General features: G+C 37.5%; 1 protein-coding gene across 2 annotated transcripts in view; it reads right to left on the reverse strand.

The window, feature by feature from the left end:
- GALK2 (galactokinase 2) overlaps positions 1-23,693 on the reverse strand; it is a 133,645-nt gene that overhangs the window by 68,296 nt on the left and 41,656 nt on the right. The window lies entirely within an intron of this gene.

Consider the following 23,693-nt stretch of genomic DNA (forward strand, 5'->3'; position numbering starts at 1 on the left):
ACCCACAAAACTAATAGGCAACCAACAGAATGGGAAAAGATAGTTGCAAATGACATATCAGATAAAGGGTTAATATCCAGAATCTATAAGGAACTCACCAAACTCCACACCCGAAAAACAAACAACCCAGTGAAGAAATGGGCAGAAGATATGAACAGACACTTCTCCAAAAAGGACATCCAGATGGCCAACAGACACATGAAACAATGCTCAGCATCCCTCCTCATCAGGGAAATACAAATCAAAACCACACTGAGATACCACCTCACGCCAGTCAGAGTGGCTAAAATGAGCAAATCAGAGAACTCTAGATGCTGGCGAGGATGTGGAGAAATGGGCACCCTCCTACACCTTTGGTGGGAATGTAAACTGGTGCAGTCCCTCTGGAAAACAGTGTGGAGGTTCCTCAGGAAACTAACAATAGAACTCCCCTATGACCCAGCAAGAGCACTGCTAGGAATTTACCCAAGGGATACAGAAATGCTGAGGCATAGGAGCACGTGTACCCCAATGTTCATAGCAGCACTCTCCACAATAGCTAAAACATGGAAAGAGCCTAAGTGTCCATCAACAGATGAATGGATCAAGAAGATGTGGTTTATCTATACCATGGAATACTACGTGGCAATGAGAAAGAATGAAATCTGGCCATGTGTAGCAACATGGATGGACCTTGAGGGTGTTATGCTGAGCGAAATAAGTCAGGCAGAGAAGGACAAATATCATGTTTGCACATATAGGAGGATTAGGAGGAACTTAACGGAGGACCATGGGGGAGAAGAAGGGGAGAAATGGTGGGGGAAAGGGAGAGAGGCAAACCATGAGAGACTCTTGAATGCTGAGAACAAACTGAGGACTCATGGGTTTGGGGGGGAGGGGGGAGATGGGCATGGAGGAGGGTGTTTGTGGCGATGAGCACTGGGTGTTATGTGGAAACCAGCTTGACAATAAACTATTTGTAAAAAAAAAAAGATAAATAAATAAAAGTAAAACTGGTTGGTCAGAAGTACAGATGACAATTTGGGAATTGTAACTGGCATCTGAAGTGGGAGGGCAGTCTTGTAAGACTGAGTCCTTACCTGGTTGGATTAGATTGGATTGGATTGGATTGGATTGGATTGGACCGAATTCAATTGAAGGACACCCAGTTGGTGTCTGGAGAACTGGAGAATTGGTTGGTGTCAGAAAAAAAAACATACATTTGAGGTCAGAAGTATTGTAAGTAAAAATAGTTCTTACCACTCTTCCTCTAAGGGTTCAGCCACTACTTTCAGTTCCCTGAATTTTCTATATTAGTTATAAAACTCAGTGTAATGTACCCCTATGAAATGATTGTCTAACCAGCCACTCCCAATATCTACTGTTTTGGGGGGCACCATACTTTCTTCTTCTCCCCCAACCCAACTATCATGAGGTTATAGCAATATAACTCTTGAAAGCTAGATTCACACACTGTAATCCCCCATTTCCCACCCACACATACAAACACCCAACCCACTCATCCCACCATAGTCCACAGATCGAGTTTACTTAAAGCAAACTAACCACATTCCCTTCTAGAATCTAGAAGGCAAATTAACCACATTACCTTCTAGATTCTAGATTCCCTTCTCCCCAGGAATCTTCCCAATGGAGAAAGACAGTTAAGGGATATCTGTATTTGTTTTATATGATCTTATAGGCTGTTTCTTTCAGCTGGTACAGAAGAATGACAGGCAACACAAGAGCAAGGCAGACCTAACAACATTTAGGTTTTTGTCCATTCCTGAAGCTCAGCTATAATCCATTATCTTAGACTACAAAATGGCTACAAATCCTTCCCCTCCGTATTTCCAGTCCTTGCAATGTGACTTTGTAGCTCCTCCCATGAAAAGGTAGAATCTGTTTCTCTACTTTTTGAATCTAGGATGTAACTTGTTTTGACCAATGCGATATATGGCAAATGTGACACAAACAGATTTGAAAAGTATTCATACATGGGGCTTGCCCTCTTGCTGTCCTTGGAAGCCTGAGATTTCCATTTGAACAAGCCTGGGCTAGCCTGGTAGATGATGAGAGACATGTGGCCCAGATGCCCCCATCATCCCTGCTGACAAGCAGCCAACCCAGAAGCAGCACTGCCTAGCTGTCCAGCAGCTGAAAGCAGATGTGTGAATGAGCCCAGCCAAAATAAGCATAAGCATTGGCAAGCTGAATCCAACCCAAGTGGTTGTTTTTTTAAGCCACTAAGTTTGGGTAGGGTTTATTACCCAGCACTCGTTAACCGATAAACCCACCTTTGCATTCCAGGACACATCCCTTCAATGAGCTTTTTATATTGCAAGCAAGAGTTTTAATATTTCACATTTGCATTCAAAAGTGTTTTATCTTCACAGAAGCCCAAAGAATATTCAAACATTCAAACCATTTTCTTAATGTTTATTTCTTTATTTTGAGAGAGACAGAAGGAGAGAGGGCAGAGAGACACAGGGAGAGAGAGACTCCCAAGAAGGCTCCACATTGTCAGCGCAGAGCCTGATGCTGGAGCTCAAACCCATGAACCATGAGATCATGACCTGACCCCAAATTGGACACTTAACCAACTGAACCACCCAGGTGACTCTCAGTTTTGAACATTTTGATCCATTGAGTTAAAAAATATATATCTGGAACTATTTACACAGTTGCATTTTTATCCCTTCCCAGGATCCAAATCACTTCCTTTATAGCTTAACAATTTTTATTATATAGGTGCCACCAAAATTAGTACCCTCTTGCATTTTCATAACAATAAATTCATGGTCTGACCCTTGCTTAATTCTTCTGCCTAAGCTCCTGCTGTTTTGATCACATAGCCCATGCCCCCTGTCAAAGTAAACTATCAGTTTTCTAAACATGCTCTCTATTCATTTATGTCTTTGCAAATGCTGTTCCACCTACATTCATACAACTGATATTTACTGAGTGCCAATTGTGGGCAAGGCACTATAGTAGGTTCTAGAGATAAAGCAGGGGAAGAAATGAGACCAGAATTCTATGGTCTTCTCATCTTCATAACTATGGCTAGTTGCTCTTTCACTGAGATTAAATTCAAGCAGAAAATTCAGTAAATTCAGACTAAATTCAACTCCTCTGAAAAATTTTCATGGCCTCCTAGAATTGAGCTATATCCTCTAACTCTCTGCCCCACCATACTACCTATCAGTGTTATACAATGTTTAAAGCATAGAAGTTTCCTCATTTGCAAAATGGGAGTCATAATAATTACCCACCTGACTGGGTTGCTGCAAGGATTTTAAAAGCCTAACATACAGTTAGTGCACAATAAATATTGGCCATTTTTTAAAATTCCCTGGTGTTCTATTATGAGAATACATTGCTTTTATAATAAGAAAAATAACTTTCAAGGAATCTATAATCACTCCTGATGAAACCAGGAAAAACCTGGGGCTAATAAAAATATATTTGCACACATTTAAGATGGTATGCTGTGTTCCCTACACCTATTCCTGGCTTCAGGAACCCACAGCCCACAAACAGTCCTCAACACTAAAACTCACACTGGAAAATTGTTCGTATTCCTACTGCCATTACTTTCAGTCAATACTTTAAAATGTTAACTACAACACTTCAATTAGAAAATACTTCAATGAGGGGTGCCTGGGTGGCTCAGTCGGTTAAGCGTCTGACTTTGGCTTGGGTCATGATCTCGCGGTTTGTGGGTTCGAGCCCCACATCGGGCTCTGTGCTGACTGCTAGCTCAGAGCCTGGAGTCTTTCTTTGGATTCTGTGACTCCTTCTCTCTCTGACCCTCGTCTGCTCACGCTGTCTCTATCTCTCTGTCAAAAATAAATAAAACATTAAAAAGAAAAGTTGAAAAAAAAAAAAGAAAGAAAATACTTCATTGATCTGGGGCACCTGGGTGGCTTAGCCGGTTAAGCATCTGACTTCAGCTCAGGTCATGATCTCGTGGTTTGTGAGTTTGAGTCCAACGTTGGGCTCTGTGCTGACAGCTCAGAGCCTGGAGCCTCCTTTGGGTTCTGTGTCTCCTTCTCTCTCTGTCCCTCCCCTACTCATGCTCTGGTTCTCTCTCTCTCTCTCAAAAATAAATAAATATTGGGGCACCTGGGTGGCTCAGTTGGTTAAGCATCTGATTTCAGCTCAGGTCATGATCTAGAGATTCATGGGTTCGAGCCCCACGTTGGGCTCTGTGCTGACATCTCAGAGCCTGGAGCCTGCGTCACATTCTGTGTCTTCCTCTCTCTCTGCCCCTCCCCCTCTCATGCCCTATCTCTCTGTCTCTCAAAAATAAACATTTTGAAAAAATAAATATAAAAAAATAATAAAAACAAAACCAAAAAAACTTGAAAAAAAGAAAACATTTCATTGATCTTAATTTCCTGGCCAACAAGCAAAAACTCACTTCTTTACAAGACAATTAGGAAATAGAAAATAAAGAGCAAGAGATTTACATAAGTACAAAGAATATAATTAGAGATAAAGGAGATGTTTTCACATCCGTCAAGGGAGACTTGCACTTTTAGAAACACCACCATTTTTGGGTAGCCAATTATGTATTATAGGAATGTGTCAGTTTCGTTGCCTCATTTGCTCCTTGAACACTTCTTTATGTAATAACTCCTTCTCCTGAAAATGTAAGAGGCAGGGGATAAAATTCAGAAAGTGCAAGTTGTAGTTCAAGAGGGACAGTGTTTACAAGTACCATTAGTGTGACAATTCTAATATACATGCTTGGATTTCTGGGATGTGCTTTCATATATGTATATGATCCACAAAACCTATTACCAGGTAGGAGGTACCCAGCACCTGGCACAAATGCCTGAAACCTGGGATTATACTTACATTTTTAACAACAGTATGGCATAGACTCCAACTACTCAAAATGGGCATTACATATAGGAGAGGAAAGAGAAATGGTGGATCTGTCCTACCTGGATCTAGTAACTCTCAAATAAATGTGGATAGATAAATAAATCCTCTGGATTAAACCTAATTTTCAAATTAATAGAATCCCAAGTGTTTATCCTAAATAAAAGCCTAAATAATTATTTACATTATCACCAGCAAATTATGTTGCAAAATAAGAGCACATTTTTTTAAATTCAGTTAGGCACCAGACTACACACTAGGAATCCAGAGATTTTAAAAAAAGGGACACTCTCTGTGCTTGAAGACCTCAAGACAGTCTAAGGGGAACATCTTTGCAATACAAAGTGGTCACACTGACAAGGGAGCTTTAATCAAGAGGGGGATCCATTAAATGGTTTTACAGATTTAACTCACAGTTCCAGTTGGTCATCTCACCAAAGCAAAAGCTTTGCCACCGACATGGATGGTCCAAGGTGGGCAAATACATGCGAATGGGTCTGTAGCCAATAATGCAATTACCTATCTACCCAATCACCAATCTCACTAGCCAAGGACAGCACTGTTTATCTTTTCTTCCCTATAATGTACCAACTAGATGGCTACAAAAACCTAAAAGAGCATATGTTACCCTGACTTCTATCAACCCTACCCCGCCTGGAAAGAAAAGAACAGTTAATACACATAAGAAAGAAAGCATGCACATGACAGGCTGTTGTCTGCTCATGTCAGGCCACTCATAAATCCACCTGTTCTCTGCAGAAGCTCTGACTTAAATCCAGCATGAATCCAGACAGGCTGCAGTATCATTTTTACACTTAGATATACTACCAATCGACCTCTTTTAATCTAACAGAAACCTTTAAAGAATGAAACCTGTGTAGCATAAACCCCTTAAAAGACTACAATAATTAGAGCTACAGAGTCACGTAAATATTTGTTAGTCAAACCAAATTCGTGTTGCCTGGTATCTTCTTTGGAGCCTGCCCATGTCATTACACTGAAATGTGATATATATAAACCCTGAGTGACTGCAAGTGAAATAATGTGACCCTATATACAGGGTGACAGTTTAAAATTACATTTGCTTATGTTATTTTTATATTAGATATTTCAAACCGTTTCTTCCAGCTTAGTACATTTTGTTTCCTAAACAAAACAATGAAGGAAAACATAAAAATAGTTAAGTAACAGTGGAAAAATAGAGGGTTTTAATTCCTTCACAAAGCTGAGGGTTTGTGATTTCTAAGTCATCAGTATATTCATTCATTCAACAAATATGCATTGTATTTATTAAAACACATAATAGATGGATAGATATAGTATATTTTTCTACTTTTGAAGGACTTTTTAAATTATGTTTAAACTATTATTAATAAAGAGCTCACATTTATAAAAAGGGCATTTGTATCACATAACTGAACTAAGGCATTCATTCTTTTGGATAGGCAACAGATCTCTATATCTATGTATTAAAAATAGATATCTGTTTTTATATCCCATTAAGAATAAAGGGATAGAAATCATGTGATGTGATTCACTAAGAATGACATCATCTATGGAGTAATGCTGAGGGAAAAGGTTCATTTCAATCTAATAATAAGACAACTTCCCTAACAAATTCAAATGGAGGAAATTTGACCCAAAAAAATGTAGGCCTAGACTCTTCAAAAATGTTAATGTCATGAAATACAAAACAAACAAAGAAACCCCCTGGGGAACAGTTGTAGAATAAAAGAAACTAAAGAAACATGACAATTAAATGGAATGATTGGGTCAGAAAAAAAATTTAAAGGAAAGAAAATGAAACCAGAGAAAAGCTGTAAAGGACGTCATTATTGGGGCAGTTGGGAAATTTGAATATGGACTGCATATTAGATGGTTATATTGTATCTATGTGATAATTTATTCAGTAATGTTGAACAATGCTTTGTTCTTAGGAGACGAATGCTAAAGTATTTCGGGGTGATGTCTGCAATTAACTCTCAAAGGTTGGGGAAAAAAGTGGAGAAAACGAACAAATGTGGCAAAATATTTACGGGGACTTAAGTAAAAGACATGCATGTTCATTGTCTATTCTTGCACTTTTTCTATATATTTGAAATTTCCCCAAAATAAAAACTTGAAAAAAAAGTTTAACAACTTAATTATATATGTGTGATACATAACACCGTTCTCAACAAGTAATAGTGTATCAAACTTTACAATGTTATTGAAAAAAAATTGAAGCAAATCAATGAAAACTTTTAAATATGAAGACATCCTGCATTAAAACAAACTTCTGTGAGTTACTCCTAAAGGAAACTTACATTTTTAAATTTTTTCTGACAATTTTTTTTGCTTCATCACCAAATTTATCACCAATTTGAGGAATTAAGATATTTGTAAAATCTAACAATTAGAACATTTTGTCATGAAAATAAACATAAATACAACTTACTTTATAACAATAGAAAGGACTACTTTCACCTCTTTACTGGGTAGAGGTCTTTACAGCACATAAGATTTACATTAAAAGATTTTTTTTAATTTCAAATTTTACTGATTGCTGCAATTTTTGTATGTATTTTACAAAAAAAAAAGAAACACAATTTTATCAAAAGAAGAAACATTAATCACATATTCTCTGGATGTTCTTGTAACCACAAGAGTCATGACCAATTTTACCTTCCCTGAGCTTACTTAAATTATAGGAGATTATGATCTTTGATGACCACACATAAAGTTCCCCAGGGCCCTGCTTCCACTTGATTTAAATAAACACAGTCAAAATTAACAACTGTTTAATAGCCTAGAATGTCTTATTATGTGGGATGTTACCCAAGATCTTTGAAACAATTATATTTTATTTGCATGCTTAAAATAATTAAATCAACATATTGGTCAAAGAGTAACCTGGGTGGCACTCATTAAAATCTATCATTTGAAAGTGATATCCAAAAAAAGCCAACCCCCTTTTATATCGTCTTAGTAAAAGCATATTGTTGTTGATACAAACCAGGCACCCGAGTGTTAACGGCACAACCTGGGTTTCTAGAACATGAATTTAAAGAACTGCCCCAGTTCGTGTAAGAAACAAAATGGAATGGGATTCATCACTCCTGCTCCCACTGTTGCTTCAAAGAAGTTATGATGTTGCGTGGGAAATAATTTAATTATGGGGTAAATTACTTAAAAATGTCAAGTTGCCAATCTGACAGCTGAATAGTCTGCAAATGTGAAATGAAACTTCAGCAAATGTTACCTTTGCTGTTCAGACACCCAGAAAGAAAATTCTTCCTTCTTTGAAAAGTTTTAATTCTTTATTTGTGAAGAAATTTAAAAACAATAGCAACTCTGGCTTACATTATTCATTTTAGTAATTTACCCTGGGATCCCTACATATAACAGTGAAATGATAACTACAGGAATACAAAGACATTATGAAATAAAGATAAGAAACATAAATTATACAACACTAGACAACAGAACAGGATTTGATAATAAAAATTAGGTAACTTGAGGCAAGTGGCAGTTTTAACAACACCTAACTCTAACCAGTGTCAAAGGAGACTTTCTTAGGCCAGCTCCAGAAGGGAGCTTCACAATCCAGTGTTTTATAGAAAGGTAGGATCTTTAAAATACCAAGCAACGATCTGATTGGAAAACTAAATAGATAGTTTTTCCTCTTTAATTTTGTTTTTCCCCCTGAATGTTAAGGCTATAGTCTAATACTGACCACCGCTGATTCCCTTGCCAAAGTGAGACAAATGGTACTCTTGTGCCCTGTGTTCAGCTCCAACTGGAACTCCCATTAAAAATGGGTAAGGAGACATACAAAGCAAAGTTTAGCAATCCACTAGAAGGTCCTAATCCGGGAACACAGGCTGCTGCCCTTGAGGGGTACCTCCTGACTCTGTTTTTACCTAGCCGTAGACATCTGACAGAAAAGAAAGAAGTCCAAGCTGCCAGGACCCTGGAGCACCCTGCTCTACCACGGCTGTGTGCACCTACAAAAGGTTCCTTAGAGCAGAATCAGCAAGATTGCATCCACAGAGAATTACCAGTCAGTCCCCTCCAAGGAAAAACGGCAAGGAAAACCTGCAAACCAGCAAGGTGAACTTTATCCAGAAAAGATTCAAAATAGCTAACGGTTAGATGTTTAATAATATATTTCAGCTTAAATGTCGATCCTTACATCCTCATGTGATTTCTGCCCACAATATTCATTTTCACCAACAATGGGTAATTGTTTTCATTAGCGATTTCTTTCTCTCCCTCACCTCTCTTGCTTTAATTCTTAGTACTGATCACATAAACCAAAGTAGCGTCCACAAGTCATTCTGCATCATTGCCAGACTTTATTCTCCTAATAGAAATTAACCCTATGTGAAAGTATCTTGCCCATTTACTTCTTTCCCATATCTGTCTCTCCCTTCTAGAATATCATCTCCTTGTCTACTTTATTTCTTCAGCCCCAATTCTAGAACAGTGCCTGGTTCAATAAACACTGTTAAGTAAAGGAATGAAAATTAAGCTTCTTTTTACTGTCCTAACCCATTTGGGGCTCATGGGGTCCCTGAACCTCAGAGTTAATTAAAAGGAAAATAAAAAGGCTTCCAGTGAACCTAGCCTAATAATTTTCCAGACATTCTCATCTGTAGAGAAAATCTATATTTTGTTCATCTACAGTCATTATCATCATCATCGCATTATAATGTGAGGATGACAGTAATGATCCTATCACTTATCATTAGTTAGGTGCTGTACTTTATATACATTGCTCTAATCTTCACAATGACTCTACTGGGTAAATATTATGATCCTAATTTTACATACAAGTAAACAGAGTCAGAGAGATTAAGTCATGTGCCAAGTCACACAGCTCTTGAGGGTACGAGCTTGGAGTCCAAGCTCTTGCTGACTTTAGAGGACACGCTCTTCCTACCATAACATCCTGTGGGATGCTGAGCTAAAATCAACTCCTTTAATTCCATCCTTCAGTCTTTACGATCAGGCTAAATGATTTTTCTATCTTCTGCTCCCTTACCAATTCAGATACTATTAATAAATTAAGAAATTATATCCATTTATCCAAATTCTGAATTATCTCCAATAGAACTTATCTCCAATAAGTATCTGATATACTCAGTAACCAAGGAAGGTTTAATTTGTAAAATACCCTTTTCCTTCATCATTCATTTTGGGCAAACCTGGATGAATATCATTAGATTATTTTTATATGCCTATATAATTCACTGCCTACTGGCTTCACTAAAATGTTCCATAAATATATTAGTTTCCTAGTCTCACTCCTAGCATTCTCACCTAGGATTTGACCCCAGCACTTGCTTTTACAATCATCAAAGGCCTTAGGAAAACTGTGTTAGAAAAAGTGCACAATATACTTACTAAAATGGATCCCAACTCTGAAAAAGTAATACTCATAAATTTCTCAATATGCTTTTAAGAGTGAGCTACTAAAAATTTAATAGGAAAAAATAACTCAAAAGAGAAAAGTTAAAATTATATCTATAAATACTAAATCTAGAAATTAAATTTGAGAAATAGGAAAACTTGATAAATGAAACTTTCGTATGGGTTTTTATTAGATTGTTCAAAGATAATAAATTAAACACAGTCATTTCAAGGGGTGTGGGTAGTTGCAAATTAGATAAATGCACTTAGTTTTAATGGCAGGAAATATGCAATACAGCTTTGAAATGCTTCACAGTGGTTCAAGATGTATCTGAACCTCTCCTAGGAGCCATGGAAAGCTGAATTTCACTCTCAATTCTCACCCTTGCTTTATTTTGTTCTTTTTCTTTTCTTTTAATTTTTCACTGTTTCACTTATTTTAATTAAAACTAAGAGCAAACCACCCAGAAGTAAAAATATATGTGGTCAGTTCAAGAGCTTGGTTACTTCAGTATCTCCACCTAGTGGACATTGAGATTATAAAAGTTTACTTTATTCAATAAATTCCTGATTGCGAGTTTATTAAGCGAAGTAATTATGAGAAAGATAACTTAGAAAAAAGTAAGAAAGAAAGAAAGGCAGCAGCTTTTTTCCATCTGGTGATAGAACTGTCAATCAGCAATACAAGCAGAGTCGTGTTACATTATCACACTGTAACAAATACCTAAAACCGCAATATTCCAAAGTTTGGATATAGCTTTCCAAAAGTTTGGGGATTTTTTCCAATAATGATTTTCTTGTCACTAGGATCTAGAATCTTGAAAAATCCGTTCGAAGAATTAGATATCAATAAAGCAAGAGTTTAATTATTATTAGGCAATTCTTCAAAAGCTGATCGTCTTGGGGCACCTGGGTGGCTCAGTCAGTGAAGCGTCCAACTTTGATTTCAGCTCAGGTGGTGATTGTGCAGTTTGTGAGATAGAGCCCAGTGTAAGGTTCTGCACTGACAGCATGGAACCTGCTTGGGATTCTCTTTCTCCCTCTCTCTCTTCTACCCCTCCCTATATCTCCCAAAGTAAATAAATAAACGTTAAAAAACCTGATCTTAAGAACTGCTTTACCTCTTAGACCACATAATCTTCATGCTAGAAGGGGTCTCAAAGATTTAGTAGTCTAAATTCATTTATTTTGTTAATGAGGAAACTGAGACCCAGAGACAGACGTCCCCTCAGCTATAAAGCTTGGGAGTGGCAGCACCAGAATTCAAACACAGGTTCTATTTTTCAGTTCCATACTCTTAGAGTAAAAATAAATGTCTTCTCCTAGGAGAAGACACTGCTTTCTTTGAAACAAATTATTCATTTTATGTTTTTCTTTAACTCATACAGATATAATACTAATAGCAGGGAGGAAAGTTATAGTGCAGATGGTGGTGGTGATAACCCACTAATTTAATCCTAACCCATTAATTAATTGTCTCTTTTATGCCAGGCAGTATAAAGATGCTCGTAAGAAAGTGATACATTCATCTCTTTCTTCACACAGAGAGAAAAGTTTTTAAAGTTATTTACCATTTTCCAGACTGACTGTGCTTCTTTTTATTCTTAATGGATTTATATGTCCTTGAAGATTAAAAAGGAATCTCCATTGTCAATTACCAGTCCCTCACCCAAGCCCTAAAAGGTTGACTGAACCTGGGCCCATCCACATGGCTATACCCTCCAAACAGTTTTGTGTTGTTGTTGTTGTTTAATGTTTTTAGACCTTAAAGGGAAGTAGAAGTAACATTTACATGTAATAAAAGTAAAACCTGCCATATCTCTTTGATGTAACATAAAGTGCAAGTACATTATCTTGTAGCAAGGCTCCAAGAAGTCTCTGAGAGAAAGACTGTTCCATGAAGCTGGCAGTTGGACCTTTCATTGCAAAGTTAAGTGGCCTGGTAAATGGATGATTATAAAATTCTTTAAATTTCTCCAAGTCCTAAACAGATACTAAATAGCATCATTCATAATTCAAAAGTACATATCTTACTGCACTAATGCTATTTGTAAAATATTCCTGCTTACAATACAATAGGTCATAATTTTAGGTCCTCTGAATAAACTTTTAAAGATACTATGTCAAACATGTCATAGACCAGAGAGCTCTGGGGTCCATTTAATGAAGTGGGTGGCTTATTCCTGAGAAATCCTTTAAAAAAAAAATTTCTCCTGAGTCTGTCAGGCTACTTTGTGTTCAAGTACTTTTCTTCAAAATGAAATGAAAGGGTGTACAGTATTCTCAACTCAAGGAAGATAAACCTGAATGTACATACAATGATCCCATGATCCCATCCTATGTGTTTGCTTAAATATGACTAAAGTACTTTTGCTACAGAATTATACTTTAGGGACACCTGGATGGCGCAGGCTCTTGATCTTGGGATCATGAGTTCAAGCCCCACGTTGGGAATAGAGCTTACTTTTATTTATTTTTTATTTTTTTTTAAATACTTTATTTACTTCTAGGAGAGAGAGAGAGACAGCGTGAGTAGGGGAGGGTCAGAGAGAGAGGGAGTCACAAACTGAAACAGGTTCCAGGCTCTGAGCTGGCAGTCTGCACAGAGCCCGACGCGGGGCTCGAACCCACGAACCACGAGATCATGACCTAAGCGAAAGTCGGACGCCCAACCGACTAAGCCACCCAGGCGCCCCAAGGGAATAGAGCTTACTTTTAAAAGAATTATTAGTTTAAAATTTTTTAACATTTATTCATTTCTGAGAGACAGAACACGAGTAGTGGAGGGGCAGAGAGATAGAGTCACAGAATCTGAAGCAGGCTCCAGACTCTGAGCTGTTAGCACAGAGTCCTATGTGGGGCTTGAACCCCAAAACTGGGAGATTGTGACCTAAGCTGAAGTAGGAGGTAGGAGGCTTAACTGACTGAGCCACCTAGCCACCCCAAGAATTATTAGTTTCAAAGAAGTCAAACAGAAAATTGATTTGTAAAGGGGTGGATATTTGCAACATATAAAAATACTTAATATACAGAGTTCTTATGGAATAATAAGATGATTAATGAAGAGAAAATGAACTGAGTAGATATACAACAAAATCCAAAAAAAATGCAAGTGGCTAAGAAAAAAACATGGGAAAGATTCTTAAACTGTCTAATCATCAAAGATATGTCCATGATGGTGTCTATCAGTTTGGAAATGATTTTAAAGATTGGTAAAGTTTAGTAAGGCTATGGGAAAATGGACTCCCATGTAAAGTTGCTGCATACTAATTGATAAAATCTTTCTAGATGACAATTTGTTTGGGGATGAGTTTTTTTGAGGTATTCCTGTAAAAGTTTATTTTTGTAAATTCTTATTTAAATTCTAATTAGTTAGCATACAGTATAATATTGGTTTCAGGAGTAGAATTCAGTGATTCACCACTTACATACAATACCTAGTGCCCATTATAACAAGTGCCCTCCTCAACACCTATAACCCATCTACCCCATTCCCCATCCACCTCCCTCCCTCAACCCTCAGTTTATTCTCTATCATTAAGAGTCTCTATGGGGTGCCTGGATGGCTCAGTCAGTTGAGTGTCTGACTTCTGCTCAGGTCATGATCTCCCAGCTCATAAGTGTAAGCCCCATGTCAGGCTCTGTGCTGACAGCTCAGAGCCTGGAGCCTGCTTCAGGTTCTGTGTCTCTCTCTCTCTCTCAAAATAAATAAACATTAAAAAAATTTAAAGAGTCTCTTATGGTTTATTTCCCTCTCTCTGTCTCGTTTTTCCTCTCCTTCCCAAATGTTCATCAGTTTTATTTCTTAAGTGAAATCTTAAAGTATTTGTCCTTTTCTGAGTTATTTCACTTAGCATAATATACTCTAGCTCCATCCACATCATTGCAAATGACAAGATTTTATTCTTTTTGATGGCTGAGTAATATCTCATTGCACACATGTGCGCACACATGCACACACACGCGCGCCATATCATCTTTATCCATTCATCAGTCGATGGACACTTGGGACAATCTGACAATGAATTTCAAAAGGTAAAATGATCAGGAATAAGGCAAGAATTTCCTCCACTGCTTTTCAACATCATACTGGAAGTCGTGGTTAGTGCAATAAGACAAGAGAGGGAGATGAAAGGTATCCAGATTGTGAAGGAAGAAATAAAACCATCTTTATTTGCAGATGACATGATTGTCTATTATAGAAAATCCAGAGGAATCAACCAAAAAAACTCCTGGAACCAGCAAGCAATTACACAAGGTTGTAACATATTAGATTATATACAAAGTTAATCACTTTCTTATATACTAGCAACGAACAAGTGGAATTTGAAATTTACATCATTTACGTTAACATCTGAAAAAATGAAATACATAAGTATAAATAAAATAAAATATATACAAGACTTATACAAGGATAATATAAAAGTTGAATGAAATCAAAGAGCAAAGTAAATGGGGAGATATTCTGTGTTCATGGATAGGAAGTCTCAATATCGTCAAGATGTTCATTTTTCCCAACTTGATCTACAGATTCATTGTAACCCCAACCAAAATCCCAGCAAGTTATTTTGTGGTTATGAACAAACTCTAAAGTTCACATGGAAAAGCAAAACACCCAGAACAGCAATACAATATTAAAGGAGAGGAATAAAGTTGGCAGACTGACACTATCCAATTTCAAGACTTACTATAAGCCTACAGTAGTTAAGAGACTTTGGTATTGACAAAAGGATAGACAATTAAATGAATGGGACAGAATAGAGAGCCTAGAAATAGACCCATATAAATATAGTCTGATCTTTGACAAAGGAGCAAAAGCAATACAATGGAGCAAAGACAGTCAGGAAACAGTTCTGGGACAACTGAGCATCCACACACACAAAAAAAGAAACTAAACACGAACCTTTCACCTTTACAAAAATTAACTCAAGATGGATCACAGACCTAAGTGTAAAACAAAACTATAAAACTCCTAGAAGATAACCTAGCAGAAAGCCTAGATGACCTAGGATTTGGCGATGAACTCTGAGATACAACACCCAAGGCACAGTCCAGAGGCACCTGATTTCAGCTCAGGTCATGATCTCACATTTTGTGAATTTGGGCCCCACATCTGCACTGTTGGTGCAGAGCCTGCTTGGGATTTGCTCTCTCCCTCTCTGTTTCTGCCCTTCCCCTGTCTCTGTCTCTCTCAAAAATAAATAAATATTGTTTAAAGGCACAGTCCATAAAAGAAAGGATTAATAATCTGGATTTCATTAAAATTAAACATTTCTGCTCTGCAAAAGATGATGTCAAGAGAATGAAAAGGGAAGCCACTGACCGGGAGAAAATATTTGCAAAAGACACATTACAACTTTTTTAATGTTTATTTTTGAGAGAGAGAGAGAGAGAGAGCGTGAGTAGGGAAAGAGTAGAGAGAGAGGTAGATACAGCATCCAAAGCAGGGTCTAGGCTCTGAGCTGTCAGCACAGAGCCCGATGAGGGGCTCGAACTCACAAACCGAGAGATCATGACCTGAGCTGGAGACGTTTAACCGACTGAGCCATCCAGGGACACGAGCAAAAGACACATGTGATAAAGGACTATTACCCAAAATATACCAAGAACTCTTTAATCTCAACAATATGAAATAAACAACCTGATTGAAAAATGGACCAAAGACCTTAAGAGACACCTCACCAAAGAAGATATACAAATGGCAAATAAGCATATGAAAAGATGCTCTACATCCTATGTCTTTGGGAAAATGCAAATTTAAACAACAATGAGATGTCATTACACACTTATTTGAGTGGCCAAAAGCTAGAACTCCAAATGCTGGTGAGAATGTGGCACAACAGGAAGTCTCATTCATTGCTGGTGGAAATACAAATGATACAGCCACTTTGAAAGACAGTTTGGCAGTTTCTCTCAAAATTAAACATACTCTTTTCATACATTCTAGCAATTGCATTCCTTATAATTTACCCGAAGGAGTTGAAAGCATGTCCACACCAAAACCTGCATACAGATGTTTATAAAGGCTTTATTCATAACTGATAAAACTTGAAAGAAACCATGATGTGTCAGTAGGTGAATGGATAAACTGTGTAATATCCATTCAATGAAATATTATTCAGTGTTAAAAAGAAATGAGCTATATCCAGGCATGAAAAGATGTGGAAGAAGCCAGTCTGAAAAGGCTGTATACTGTATGGTTTCAACTACATGACATTCTTTAAAGGCAAAACTATGAAGACAGTAAAAAAAAAATAAAATAAAATAAAAATCAATAGTTGCCAGGGGTTATTGAGGAGAGAGAGAAACAAGCAGAACTACAGGACTTTTAGCGTAGTGAAACCAGTACATATGATACAATTATGCAGGATACATGTCATTATAAACTTACCCAAACCCACAGAGTATACAACACCAAAAGTGAACTCTAATGTAAAAGGTAATAATGATGTGTCAGTATAGATCCATCAGTTGTAACTAATGTACCCTCTGGTGGAGAATGTTGATCGAAATGAGGTTATGCATTTCTCTATGCATTGTGGAGGCAAGGGGTATATAGGAAATCTCTGTATCTTCTAATCTATTTTACCATGAACCTAAATAATAAAGTTTATTCAAATAAAAACATTTAATTTTTAAGTTGATGTGAGAATATATTTAACCCAATAATTCTATGTCCTAGAATTTATGCTAAGAACCGATCAAATATGAAAACGATTGTGTGAATGAATATTCATCAAACCCTTTTCGTAATAGCAGAAAATTGGAATAAGCTAAATGTCCACCATAGAAATCCAGTTAAATAAATTACAGTATATCACTGTAAAGAAATACTATTAAGTATTACAACTGGTATTATGCGAAACCCTAGAAACAATGGAAATGCCCAATTATAGGGCCATTAATTATAGTATGACTATGTAATATTAAACAAGGTAGCCATCAAGAAGAATATAGTAACTGTATGTATGCTGATATGAATGATTCTCAATTTATATTCTGAAGTGAAAAAACAAAGCAGTGGGGAGAATGAATACATATACATATTTATGTAATATTCTTATGTGTATCACAAAAAAGGAAAACACATATATATATTATAGTGGATAGAGTATTTCTGAATGATTCATTAAAAAATATTTAATAGGGGGCACCTGGGTGGCTCAGTCAGTTAAGCACCCAACTTCAGCTCAGGTCATGATCTCACAGTTTGTGAGATCAATCCCTGCATCAGGCTCTGTGCTGAAGGCACGAAGGCTGCTTGGGATTCTCTCTCTCTCTCAATATAAATTAATTAATTTAAAAAATTTTTAAGTCTTTATCAGTGGTTGGTTGTCTTGAACAAAGTCTTACTTTCTTTGTCTGTTATTGAAGTATAAGATGCACAGAAAACAGTCTACGAAGCATAAAATAAAGCTCAATAATTTTTCACAAAGAGAACACCCAAGTAACCACCATCAAGATCAAGAAAGAAGTACTGCCACCACTTTAGAAAAGTTTCTTCAGGGGCACCTTTCTACTCTATAATAAACAATATTTTCTGTCCCTTAAATCTTTTCCTGGGGCTCCTCAGTGACTCAGTCGGTTAAGCATCCGACTTCGGCTAAGGTCATGATCTCATGGTTCGTGGGTTTGAGCCCTACATCAGGCTCTGTGCGGACAGCTCAGAGCCTGGAGCCTGCTTGGGATTCTGTGTCTCCCTCTCTCTCCACCCTGCCCTGCCATGTTCTGTCTCTCTCTCTCAAAAACAAAAAATAAATAAATAAACATTAAAAAAATTTTTCAAAATAGAAAATTTCTTCATATCCCCATCTAATCATTTCCCTTCCCTAAATCCCAAAAGTTGCCATATGCTAAACTTATTTCTAATTTGCTCAATTTTTTAATATTATAAATGAATATTAAATTTTATCAAATATTTTCCTTTAGCTATGATTATCATATGTATTATTCTGTTAATATGATACATTACTTGCTCTTAATTAATAAACCAACCTTTAATGCTTGGAATACACTCGGCCATGACATATCCTATTAAATTACTGGATTTAATTTGCTAAAATGTTGTGTAGGATTTTTTGCGTCTAAATTCATATGAAACAGTGACTTGTAACTTTCTTTTCTTGTAACCTCCTTGTCAGATATGGTATCAAGGTATCACATTTGGTTTGGTAACAAAGTCACACTGAACTCATAAAAAAAATCAGGAAATGTCTCTCTTTTCATATTCTTTGGAAGAATTTGTATATGCTGCTTTTATGTGACATTTCTAATTTATGTTAATCTAATCTCACCAAATAAACTCTAAACTCATTAACCACAGGACTATACCTAGGGTTTTCTGTACCTTAAGCATCCAATAATTTGCCTCTGGTATATCAGGGCTTGAAAAAAGGTAATCATTGCCTTGACAAAGAGTATCAAATCTGTTAACCGATCAAAAACAAAAATGTTCAGTTCACACTATTAAGCACATATATATGAAAATTATAATTCACTTTCATCTATTTTAGGACATCAGAAAGATCACAGAATGTTAAGGCTGGGCTCCTCTTCACTGTGCTCCCTATGTCTGCAATACTAGTTACATTACATCACGGATGACAGCATGGCTGAGTGAAAAAAGTATCCACTGTATTTTGAGTTAAATCTATCTGAGCTGGAATGCGGACTTCTGTGAACTTTTGTGAAAACCAGCCACAAGCAATTTATCTTTGGTCATGTTATATGAATCCTCTGAGCCTCAATATTTTCCTCTGCAAAACTAAGATAATAGAAAAGAAAGGCATCTTTTACTCTCACATAAATTCTAACACAACTTGAAGGTCCGATTTTTTCAGTAGGTCACCTCCAAATCTTTGTGTCTCCAGAGCTGCGATGTGCGCCTTAAACAGTCTCAGTTAACCTTCCTTTTCCCTCTGGAGTCACTTCTTCCCTACACAATGCAGTTTGATCCTTACTGTTCATTCCTGTGACCATTAAGACACCTAAAAATTTTCATACAGGTACAAAAACTTCTGTGATTACAAATTTATTTTCCTACATTACCTTTTATTTATTTATTTATTTCTAAACTCTTCCCATAAACTTTTCCAAAGACCCCTATCAGGAAGGTCAGAGAACTGGAAGTATTTAGCAAAGTTAACTGATTTGAACTTAAAGGAACAGCTACTCTTACGCTTGCTTAGGGTTTGAGACATAAGGAATTTATACAAGTTACAGAGCAAATTGGTCACAAAAGGAGACAGAGTCTAGAGAGCCTTTCTGTCCTGCTCATTCTATCAAATATTAGTCTGGGCTGGCGAGGATGTGGAGAAACGGGCACCCTCCTACACTGTTGGTGGGAATGTAAACTGGTACAGCCCCTCTGGAAAACAGTGTGGAGGTTCCTCAGGAAACTAACAATAGAACTCCCCTATGACCCAGCAATAGCACTGCTAGGAATTTACCCAAGGGATACAGAAATGCTGAGGCATAGGAGTACGTGTACCCCAATGTTCATAGCAGCACTCTCCACAATAGCTAAAACATGGAAAGAGCCTAAGTGTCCATCAACAAATGAATGGATCAAGAAGATGTGGTTTATCTATACCATGGAATACTACATGGCAATGAGAAACAATGAAATCTGGCCATGTGTAGCAACATGGATGGACCTTGAGGGTGTTCTGCTGAGCGAAATAAGTCAGGCAGAGAAGGACAAATACCATATGTTTGCACGTATAGGAGGATTAGGAGGAACTTGACGGAGGAACAAGGGGGAGAAGAAGGGCGGAAATGGTGGGGGAAAGGGAGAGAGGCAAACCATGAGAGACTCTTGAATGCTGACAAAAACTGAGGACTGATGGATGTGGGGGGGAGGGGGGAGGGGCATGGAGGAGGACACTTGTGGGGATGAGCACTGAGTGTTATGTGGAAACTAATTTGACAATAAACTATTTGTAAAAAAAAAAAAAAATATATTAGTCTGGGAGTCAGCCTAGAGCGACTCTTGACCAAGATGGCTACCATCCCCCTGTGAACATAAATGAATGGAAATAGATGACACACCCCTCTGAATTTGTAAGGGGGTTATTTATCCTGGTATGTTCATCTTTTAGTTATTTTCTCTGCATATAGCTAGTGTAGTAGGTAAGGGCTATGCACATATGTGGTGTACTTAATATCACAGGGACTGGCCCAGTTCTTTAAATACTAGATAACATGTAACTAATTGTTGGGTGCAAGTCAAATTTTGGAGGCCTTAAAACACAGTGACCTAATAATGATAAAGATCTAAAGGTCACAACAAAAATTTAAAACACAACCAAGGCATACGTATAAATTTTCAGCAAGAGTGGTTTCATTTGAAGCCACTTGGAATCAGTGAACCATATTCCTCTAATCTGTTGCTTCCTAATTTGTCTTGTTTGCCTTAGTTTATGTGGAAGGTAAACACGTATTTAGCCTAGGAAAGGAAATGGAAAAAAAATTAAATTAAATTAAAAAACAGAGGTGACCTCAACAACCCCTGCAAAGCAAGGCTTCTAATCTGCAAATAACTTAGTCATATCATCCAAGTGAGTCCAAATTACTCAAAATCATTAAATAAATGATTCAGTCTCCAATCCTACTCCTAAAAAAGAATATAACAAGAGATATAAATGCAATTCCACCTAACTGAAAGAAACTTGTTCTTTTTTTACTAATGAGACTATGTGAATAGTTTTATATTTACATATTAACAATATTAACTTAAAATTTCAAATAGTTTTTAACACAGACCACACAGGGCTAACACTGAGCCCTCCTGGGTTTTGTACCAGTGAGCACATGGCTTTAGTCCATGTTCAACACTTAATGAAGAGATTCTCTTCAGAGATTGTATTCTGGATTTACCATTTCTTAGAGGCCGTGTTGCTGCAGTTCATCAGCAGTCAACATCTGGCTGGAATGTTTTAAACTACCGTTTTCCTTAATCACTGTATGGATGAGGCTTTTGTTATTCTAAGCAAACTGAAACAATGTCCTTCTATGGACTTCTAAACCTGATAATTAGTGACAGTGCAAATTGTTTTCTGATTTTTCTTAGACCACGTAGCAAACCGTTCCTGAAACATTCTAATCATAGTCTGAACTTCTGTGTGACTGGGAGATTCTTTTCATTTTCATGTCGAGCTTGGTCTTTACCTTTTAAGCACAAGATCTCATTCTGAAGGCCAAGAGATATTTAACCTAAACGTAGCTGTATGCAGATATATATATGAAGAATATATGCTTCAACTTTCTCAAGGAAACAACCCTCATGAAATGAAATGAAAGCTTGGACACAATTGGCACAGAAGTTTGAACGCTCCACTTGCTCTGCTTCTGAACCTCAAAGACCCCTGCATAGTATGGATTCCAAATACCAAAACACTCTTTTGAAAGAGTATCAATCCGTGTCTCTACAACTAACTTGCCTCTGGAATTAAGTTACCTAAACCTGTTGAGGGACTTAAGCAACTAGAAAACATCCCTGTCATCAAATAAAGTTTTGAAAAAAAAATTTCACAAGGCAGCATAAGAATTTCTAGCCCTTAGATGACACACATTCATCAATCTGGCTCACAGAACTGTTATAATACATTTATGGGTTCACTCTGCCTGAGATGCCCCTGGGACCTTCCCAGGACTTTGGGACACAGCCTCCCCTTCCTTTTTTTTAGAACTTCCCACTTATTTGAAAACTTCCCCCATTTAACCTCACCAAGTAGCCCTTCTTACAACCCTATTCTCCATTTACCTATAAAATACTTCATACCTCATATGAGATAGATGCTCAGTCAATAAGTCTTCTGCTAGTATTCGACTTGCATTTAAGTTCCATGAGGGTATTGACCATTTCTTTTCTTTTTCTTTTGTTTTTTAGATTGTTTTCTTCCTGGCCAGTATGGTGTACAGTACAGGACTTCAGCTGCAAGAAACTCAAAGCAATGTAGATCACACCTTCACACCTCAGCTCCCAGCCCTCCAAAGGCCTTCCATTATACTTGGAATGAAATCCAAAGCAGACTATGCACAATATAGCTTCTGACTCTCAGCTCACCTGTCAACACCCTGTCCTCTCCCCATTCCTCACACCTACCCACACTGGCCTCTGCTATTCCTGAGACATGAGAAACATGCTTTAGCATGTTCCGTTAGCTTTAGCCTTAGGGCTGTTCCTTCTGCCTCCATTCTGTGCTCACTCCTCAGGCCTCTGTTAAAGTGTCTCCTCTCCTAAAGAGGACCTCTCCTGACTCCTTATCAAAAATAGCAACTTCCCCTCACTACAACCTATTTTCCTACAACCCTGCTGATATTATATTATATGTTTGTTTCTATTGCTGTCCATTATCTCACACCATCACCACATCCACCATCATATAAGTTCCATGAAAGCAGGGGCTTCGCTGATTCTATTCACAGCTGTGTCTCTGGCGCCTAGACAATGCCTGGCACACAGTAGATGTTTAATAAATGTCACTGAGTACTGCTCCCAAGACCTAGGGCAAGAAGTGTATACTGTGGCTAAAAAGCCTATCTTCTCTGAAAAACATCGCCTCCCAAATGCAGTGTGAATCCCTGTTGTTCCAGGCTTCCCAATAACAAACAGGATTCTTGATGCCTAACTATGAGCCTCTCCATTTTCCTCAGTGGACAGCAACCCTCAAGGAAAAGTTTTATACTCAATCCGTATTCCAGGTTACTCAGACATCACACAAATTGTATTTTTGACAAAATGCCAAAGATAATGATACACAGAATGCCCTCCCACCGCACACCTACCTGCTAGTCATGTCAACCCTCTTCAACCACAGTCATAGGGGGCTTCTCCTCCTTAGATTTGAATATGGAGGATGTAGTTCAGCTCTATATTCTTCTACTATACCCCTCACTCCTCCAAAAGTGGATCTTCTGAACTGGTCCATCATCTCCTCTATTAAAAGTCTACACTCTACCCCACCCCACCTCAACCCATCCCACCCCAGAAGAGGGAAGACTTTGTGGGTAGAAGCCCACCTACTACACTTTACTAGCTAAGCCTAGCCTCCAGAGTTGCAAACTGTTTCCCATGTCAGGCCCCTATCTCTAATCTAAAGTCCTTAAAAGGAACTTGGTCCTTTATTCTTGGCCCCTAAGGACAACTCAAGAACATACAGAAACGAAACACAATTGTAGAGCAACCTGAATCCAGAGCTAAAAAAGAACAGACACACATTAGAGAATGCCTTGCCACCTCACATTTTCCTGATAGAACACTTGGTGTTTGAAACTCAAACTTTATAGACTATATCTCAATACAATACTTTTTGAAAGATGTTTATGTAAATACACACACACACACCTTAAAATTTAAAACAACACTGCTAAAAAATATAGTGCACAGAATACCATGACACCAGTAAGACATACAGTGTATTACTATG

Source organism: Hyaena hyaena, unplaced genomic scaffold, assembly GCF_003009895.1.
Source record: "Hyaena hyaena isolate Hyena2069 unplaced genomic scaffold, ASM300989v1 scaffold_120, whole genome shotgun sequence".
In the NCBI taxonomy this organism is placed as follows: Eukaryota; Metazoa; Chordata; class Mammalia; order Carnivora; family Hyaenidae; genus Hyaena; species Hyaena hyaena.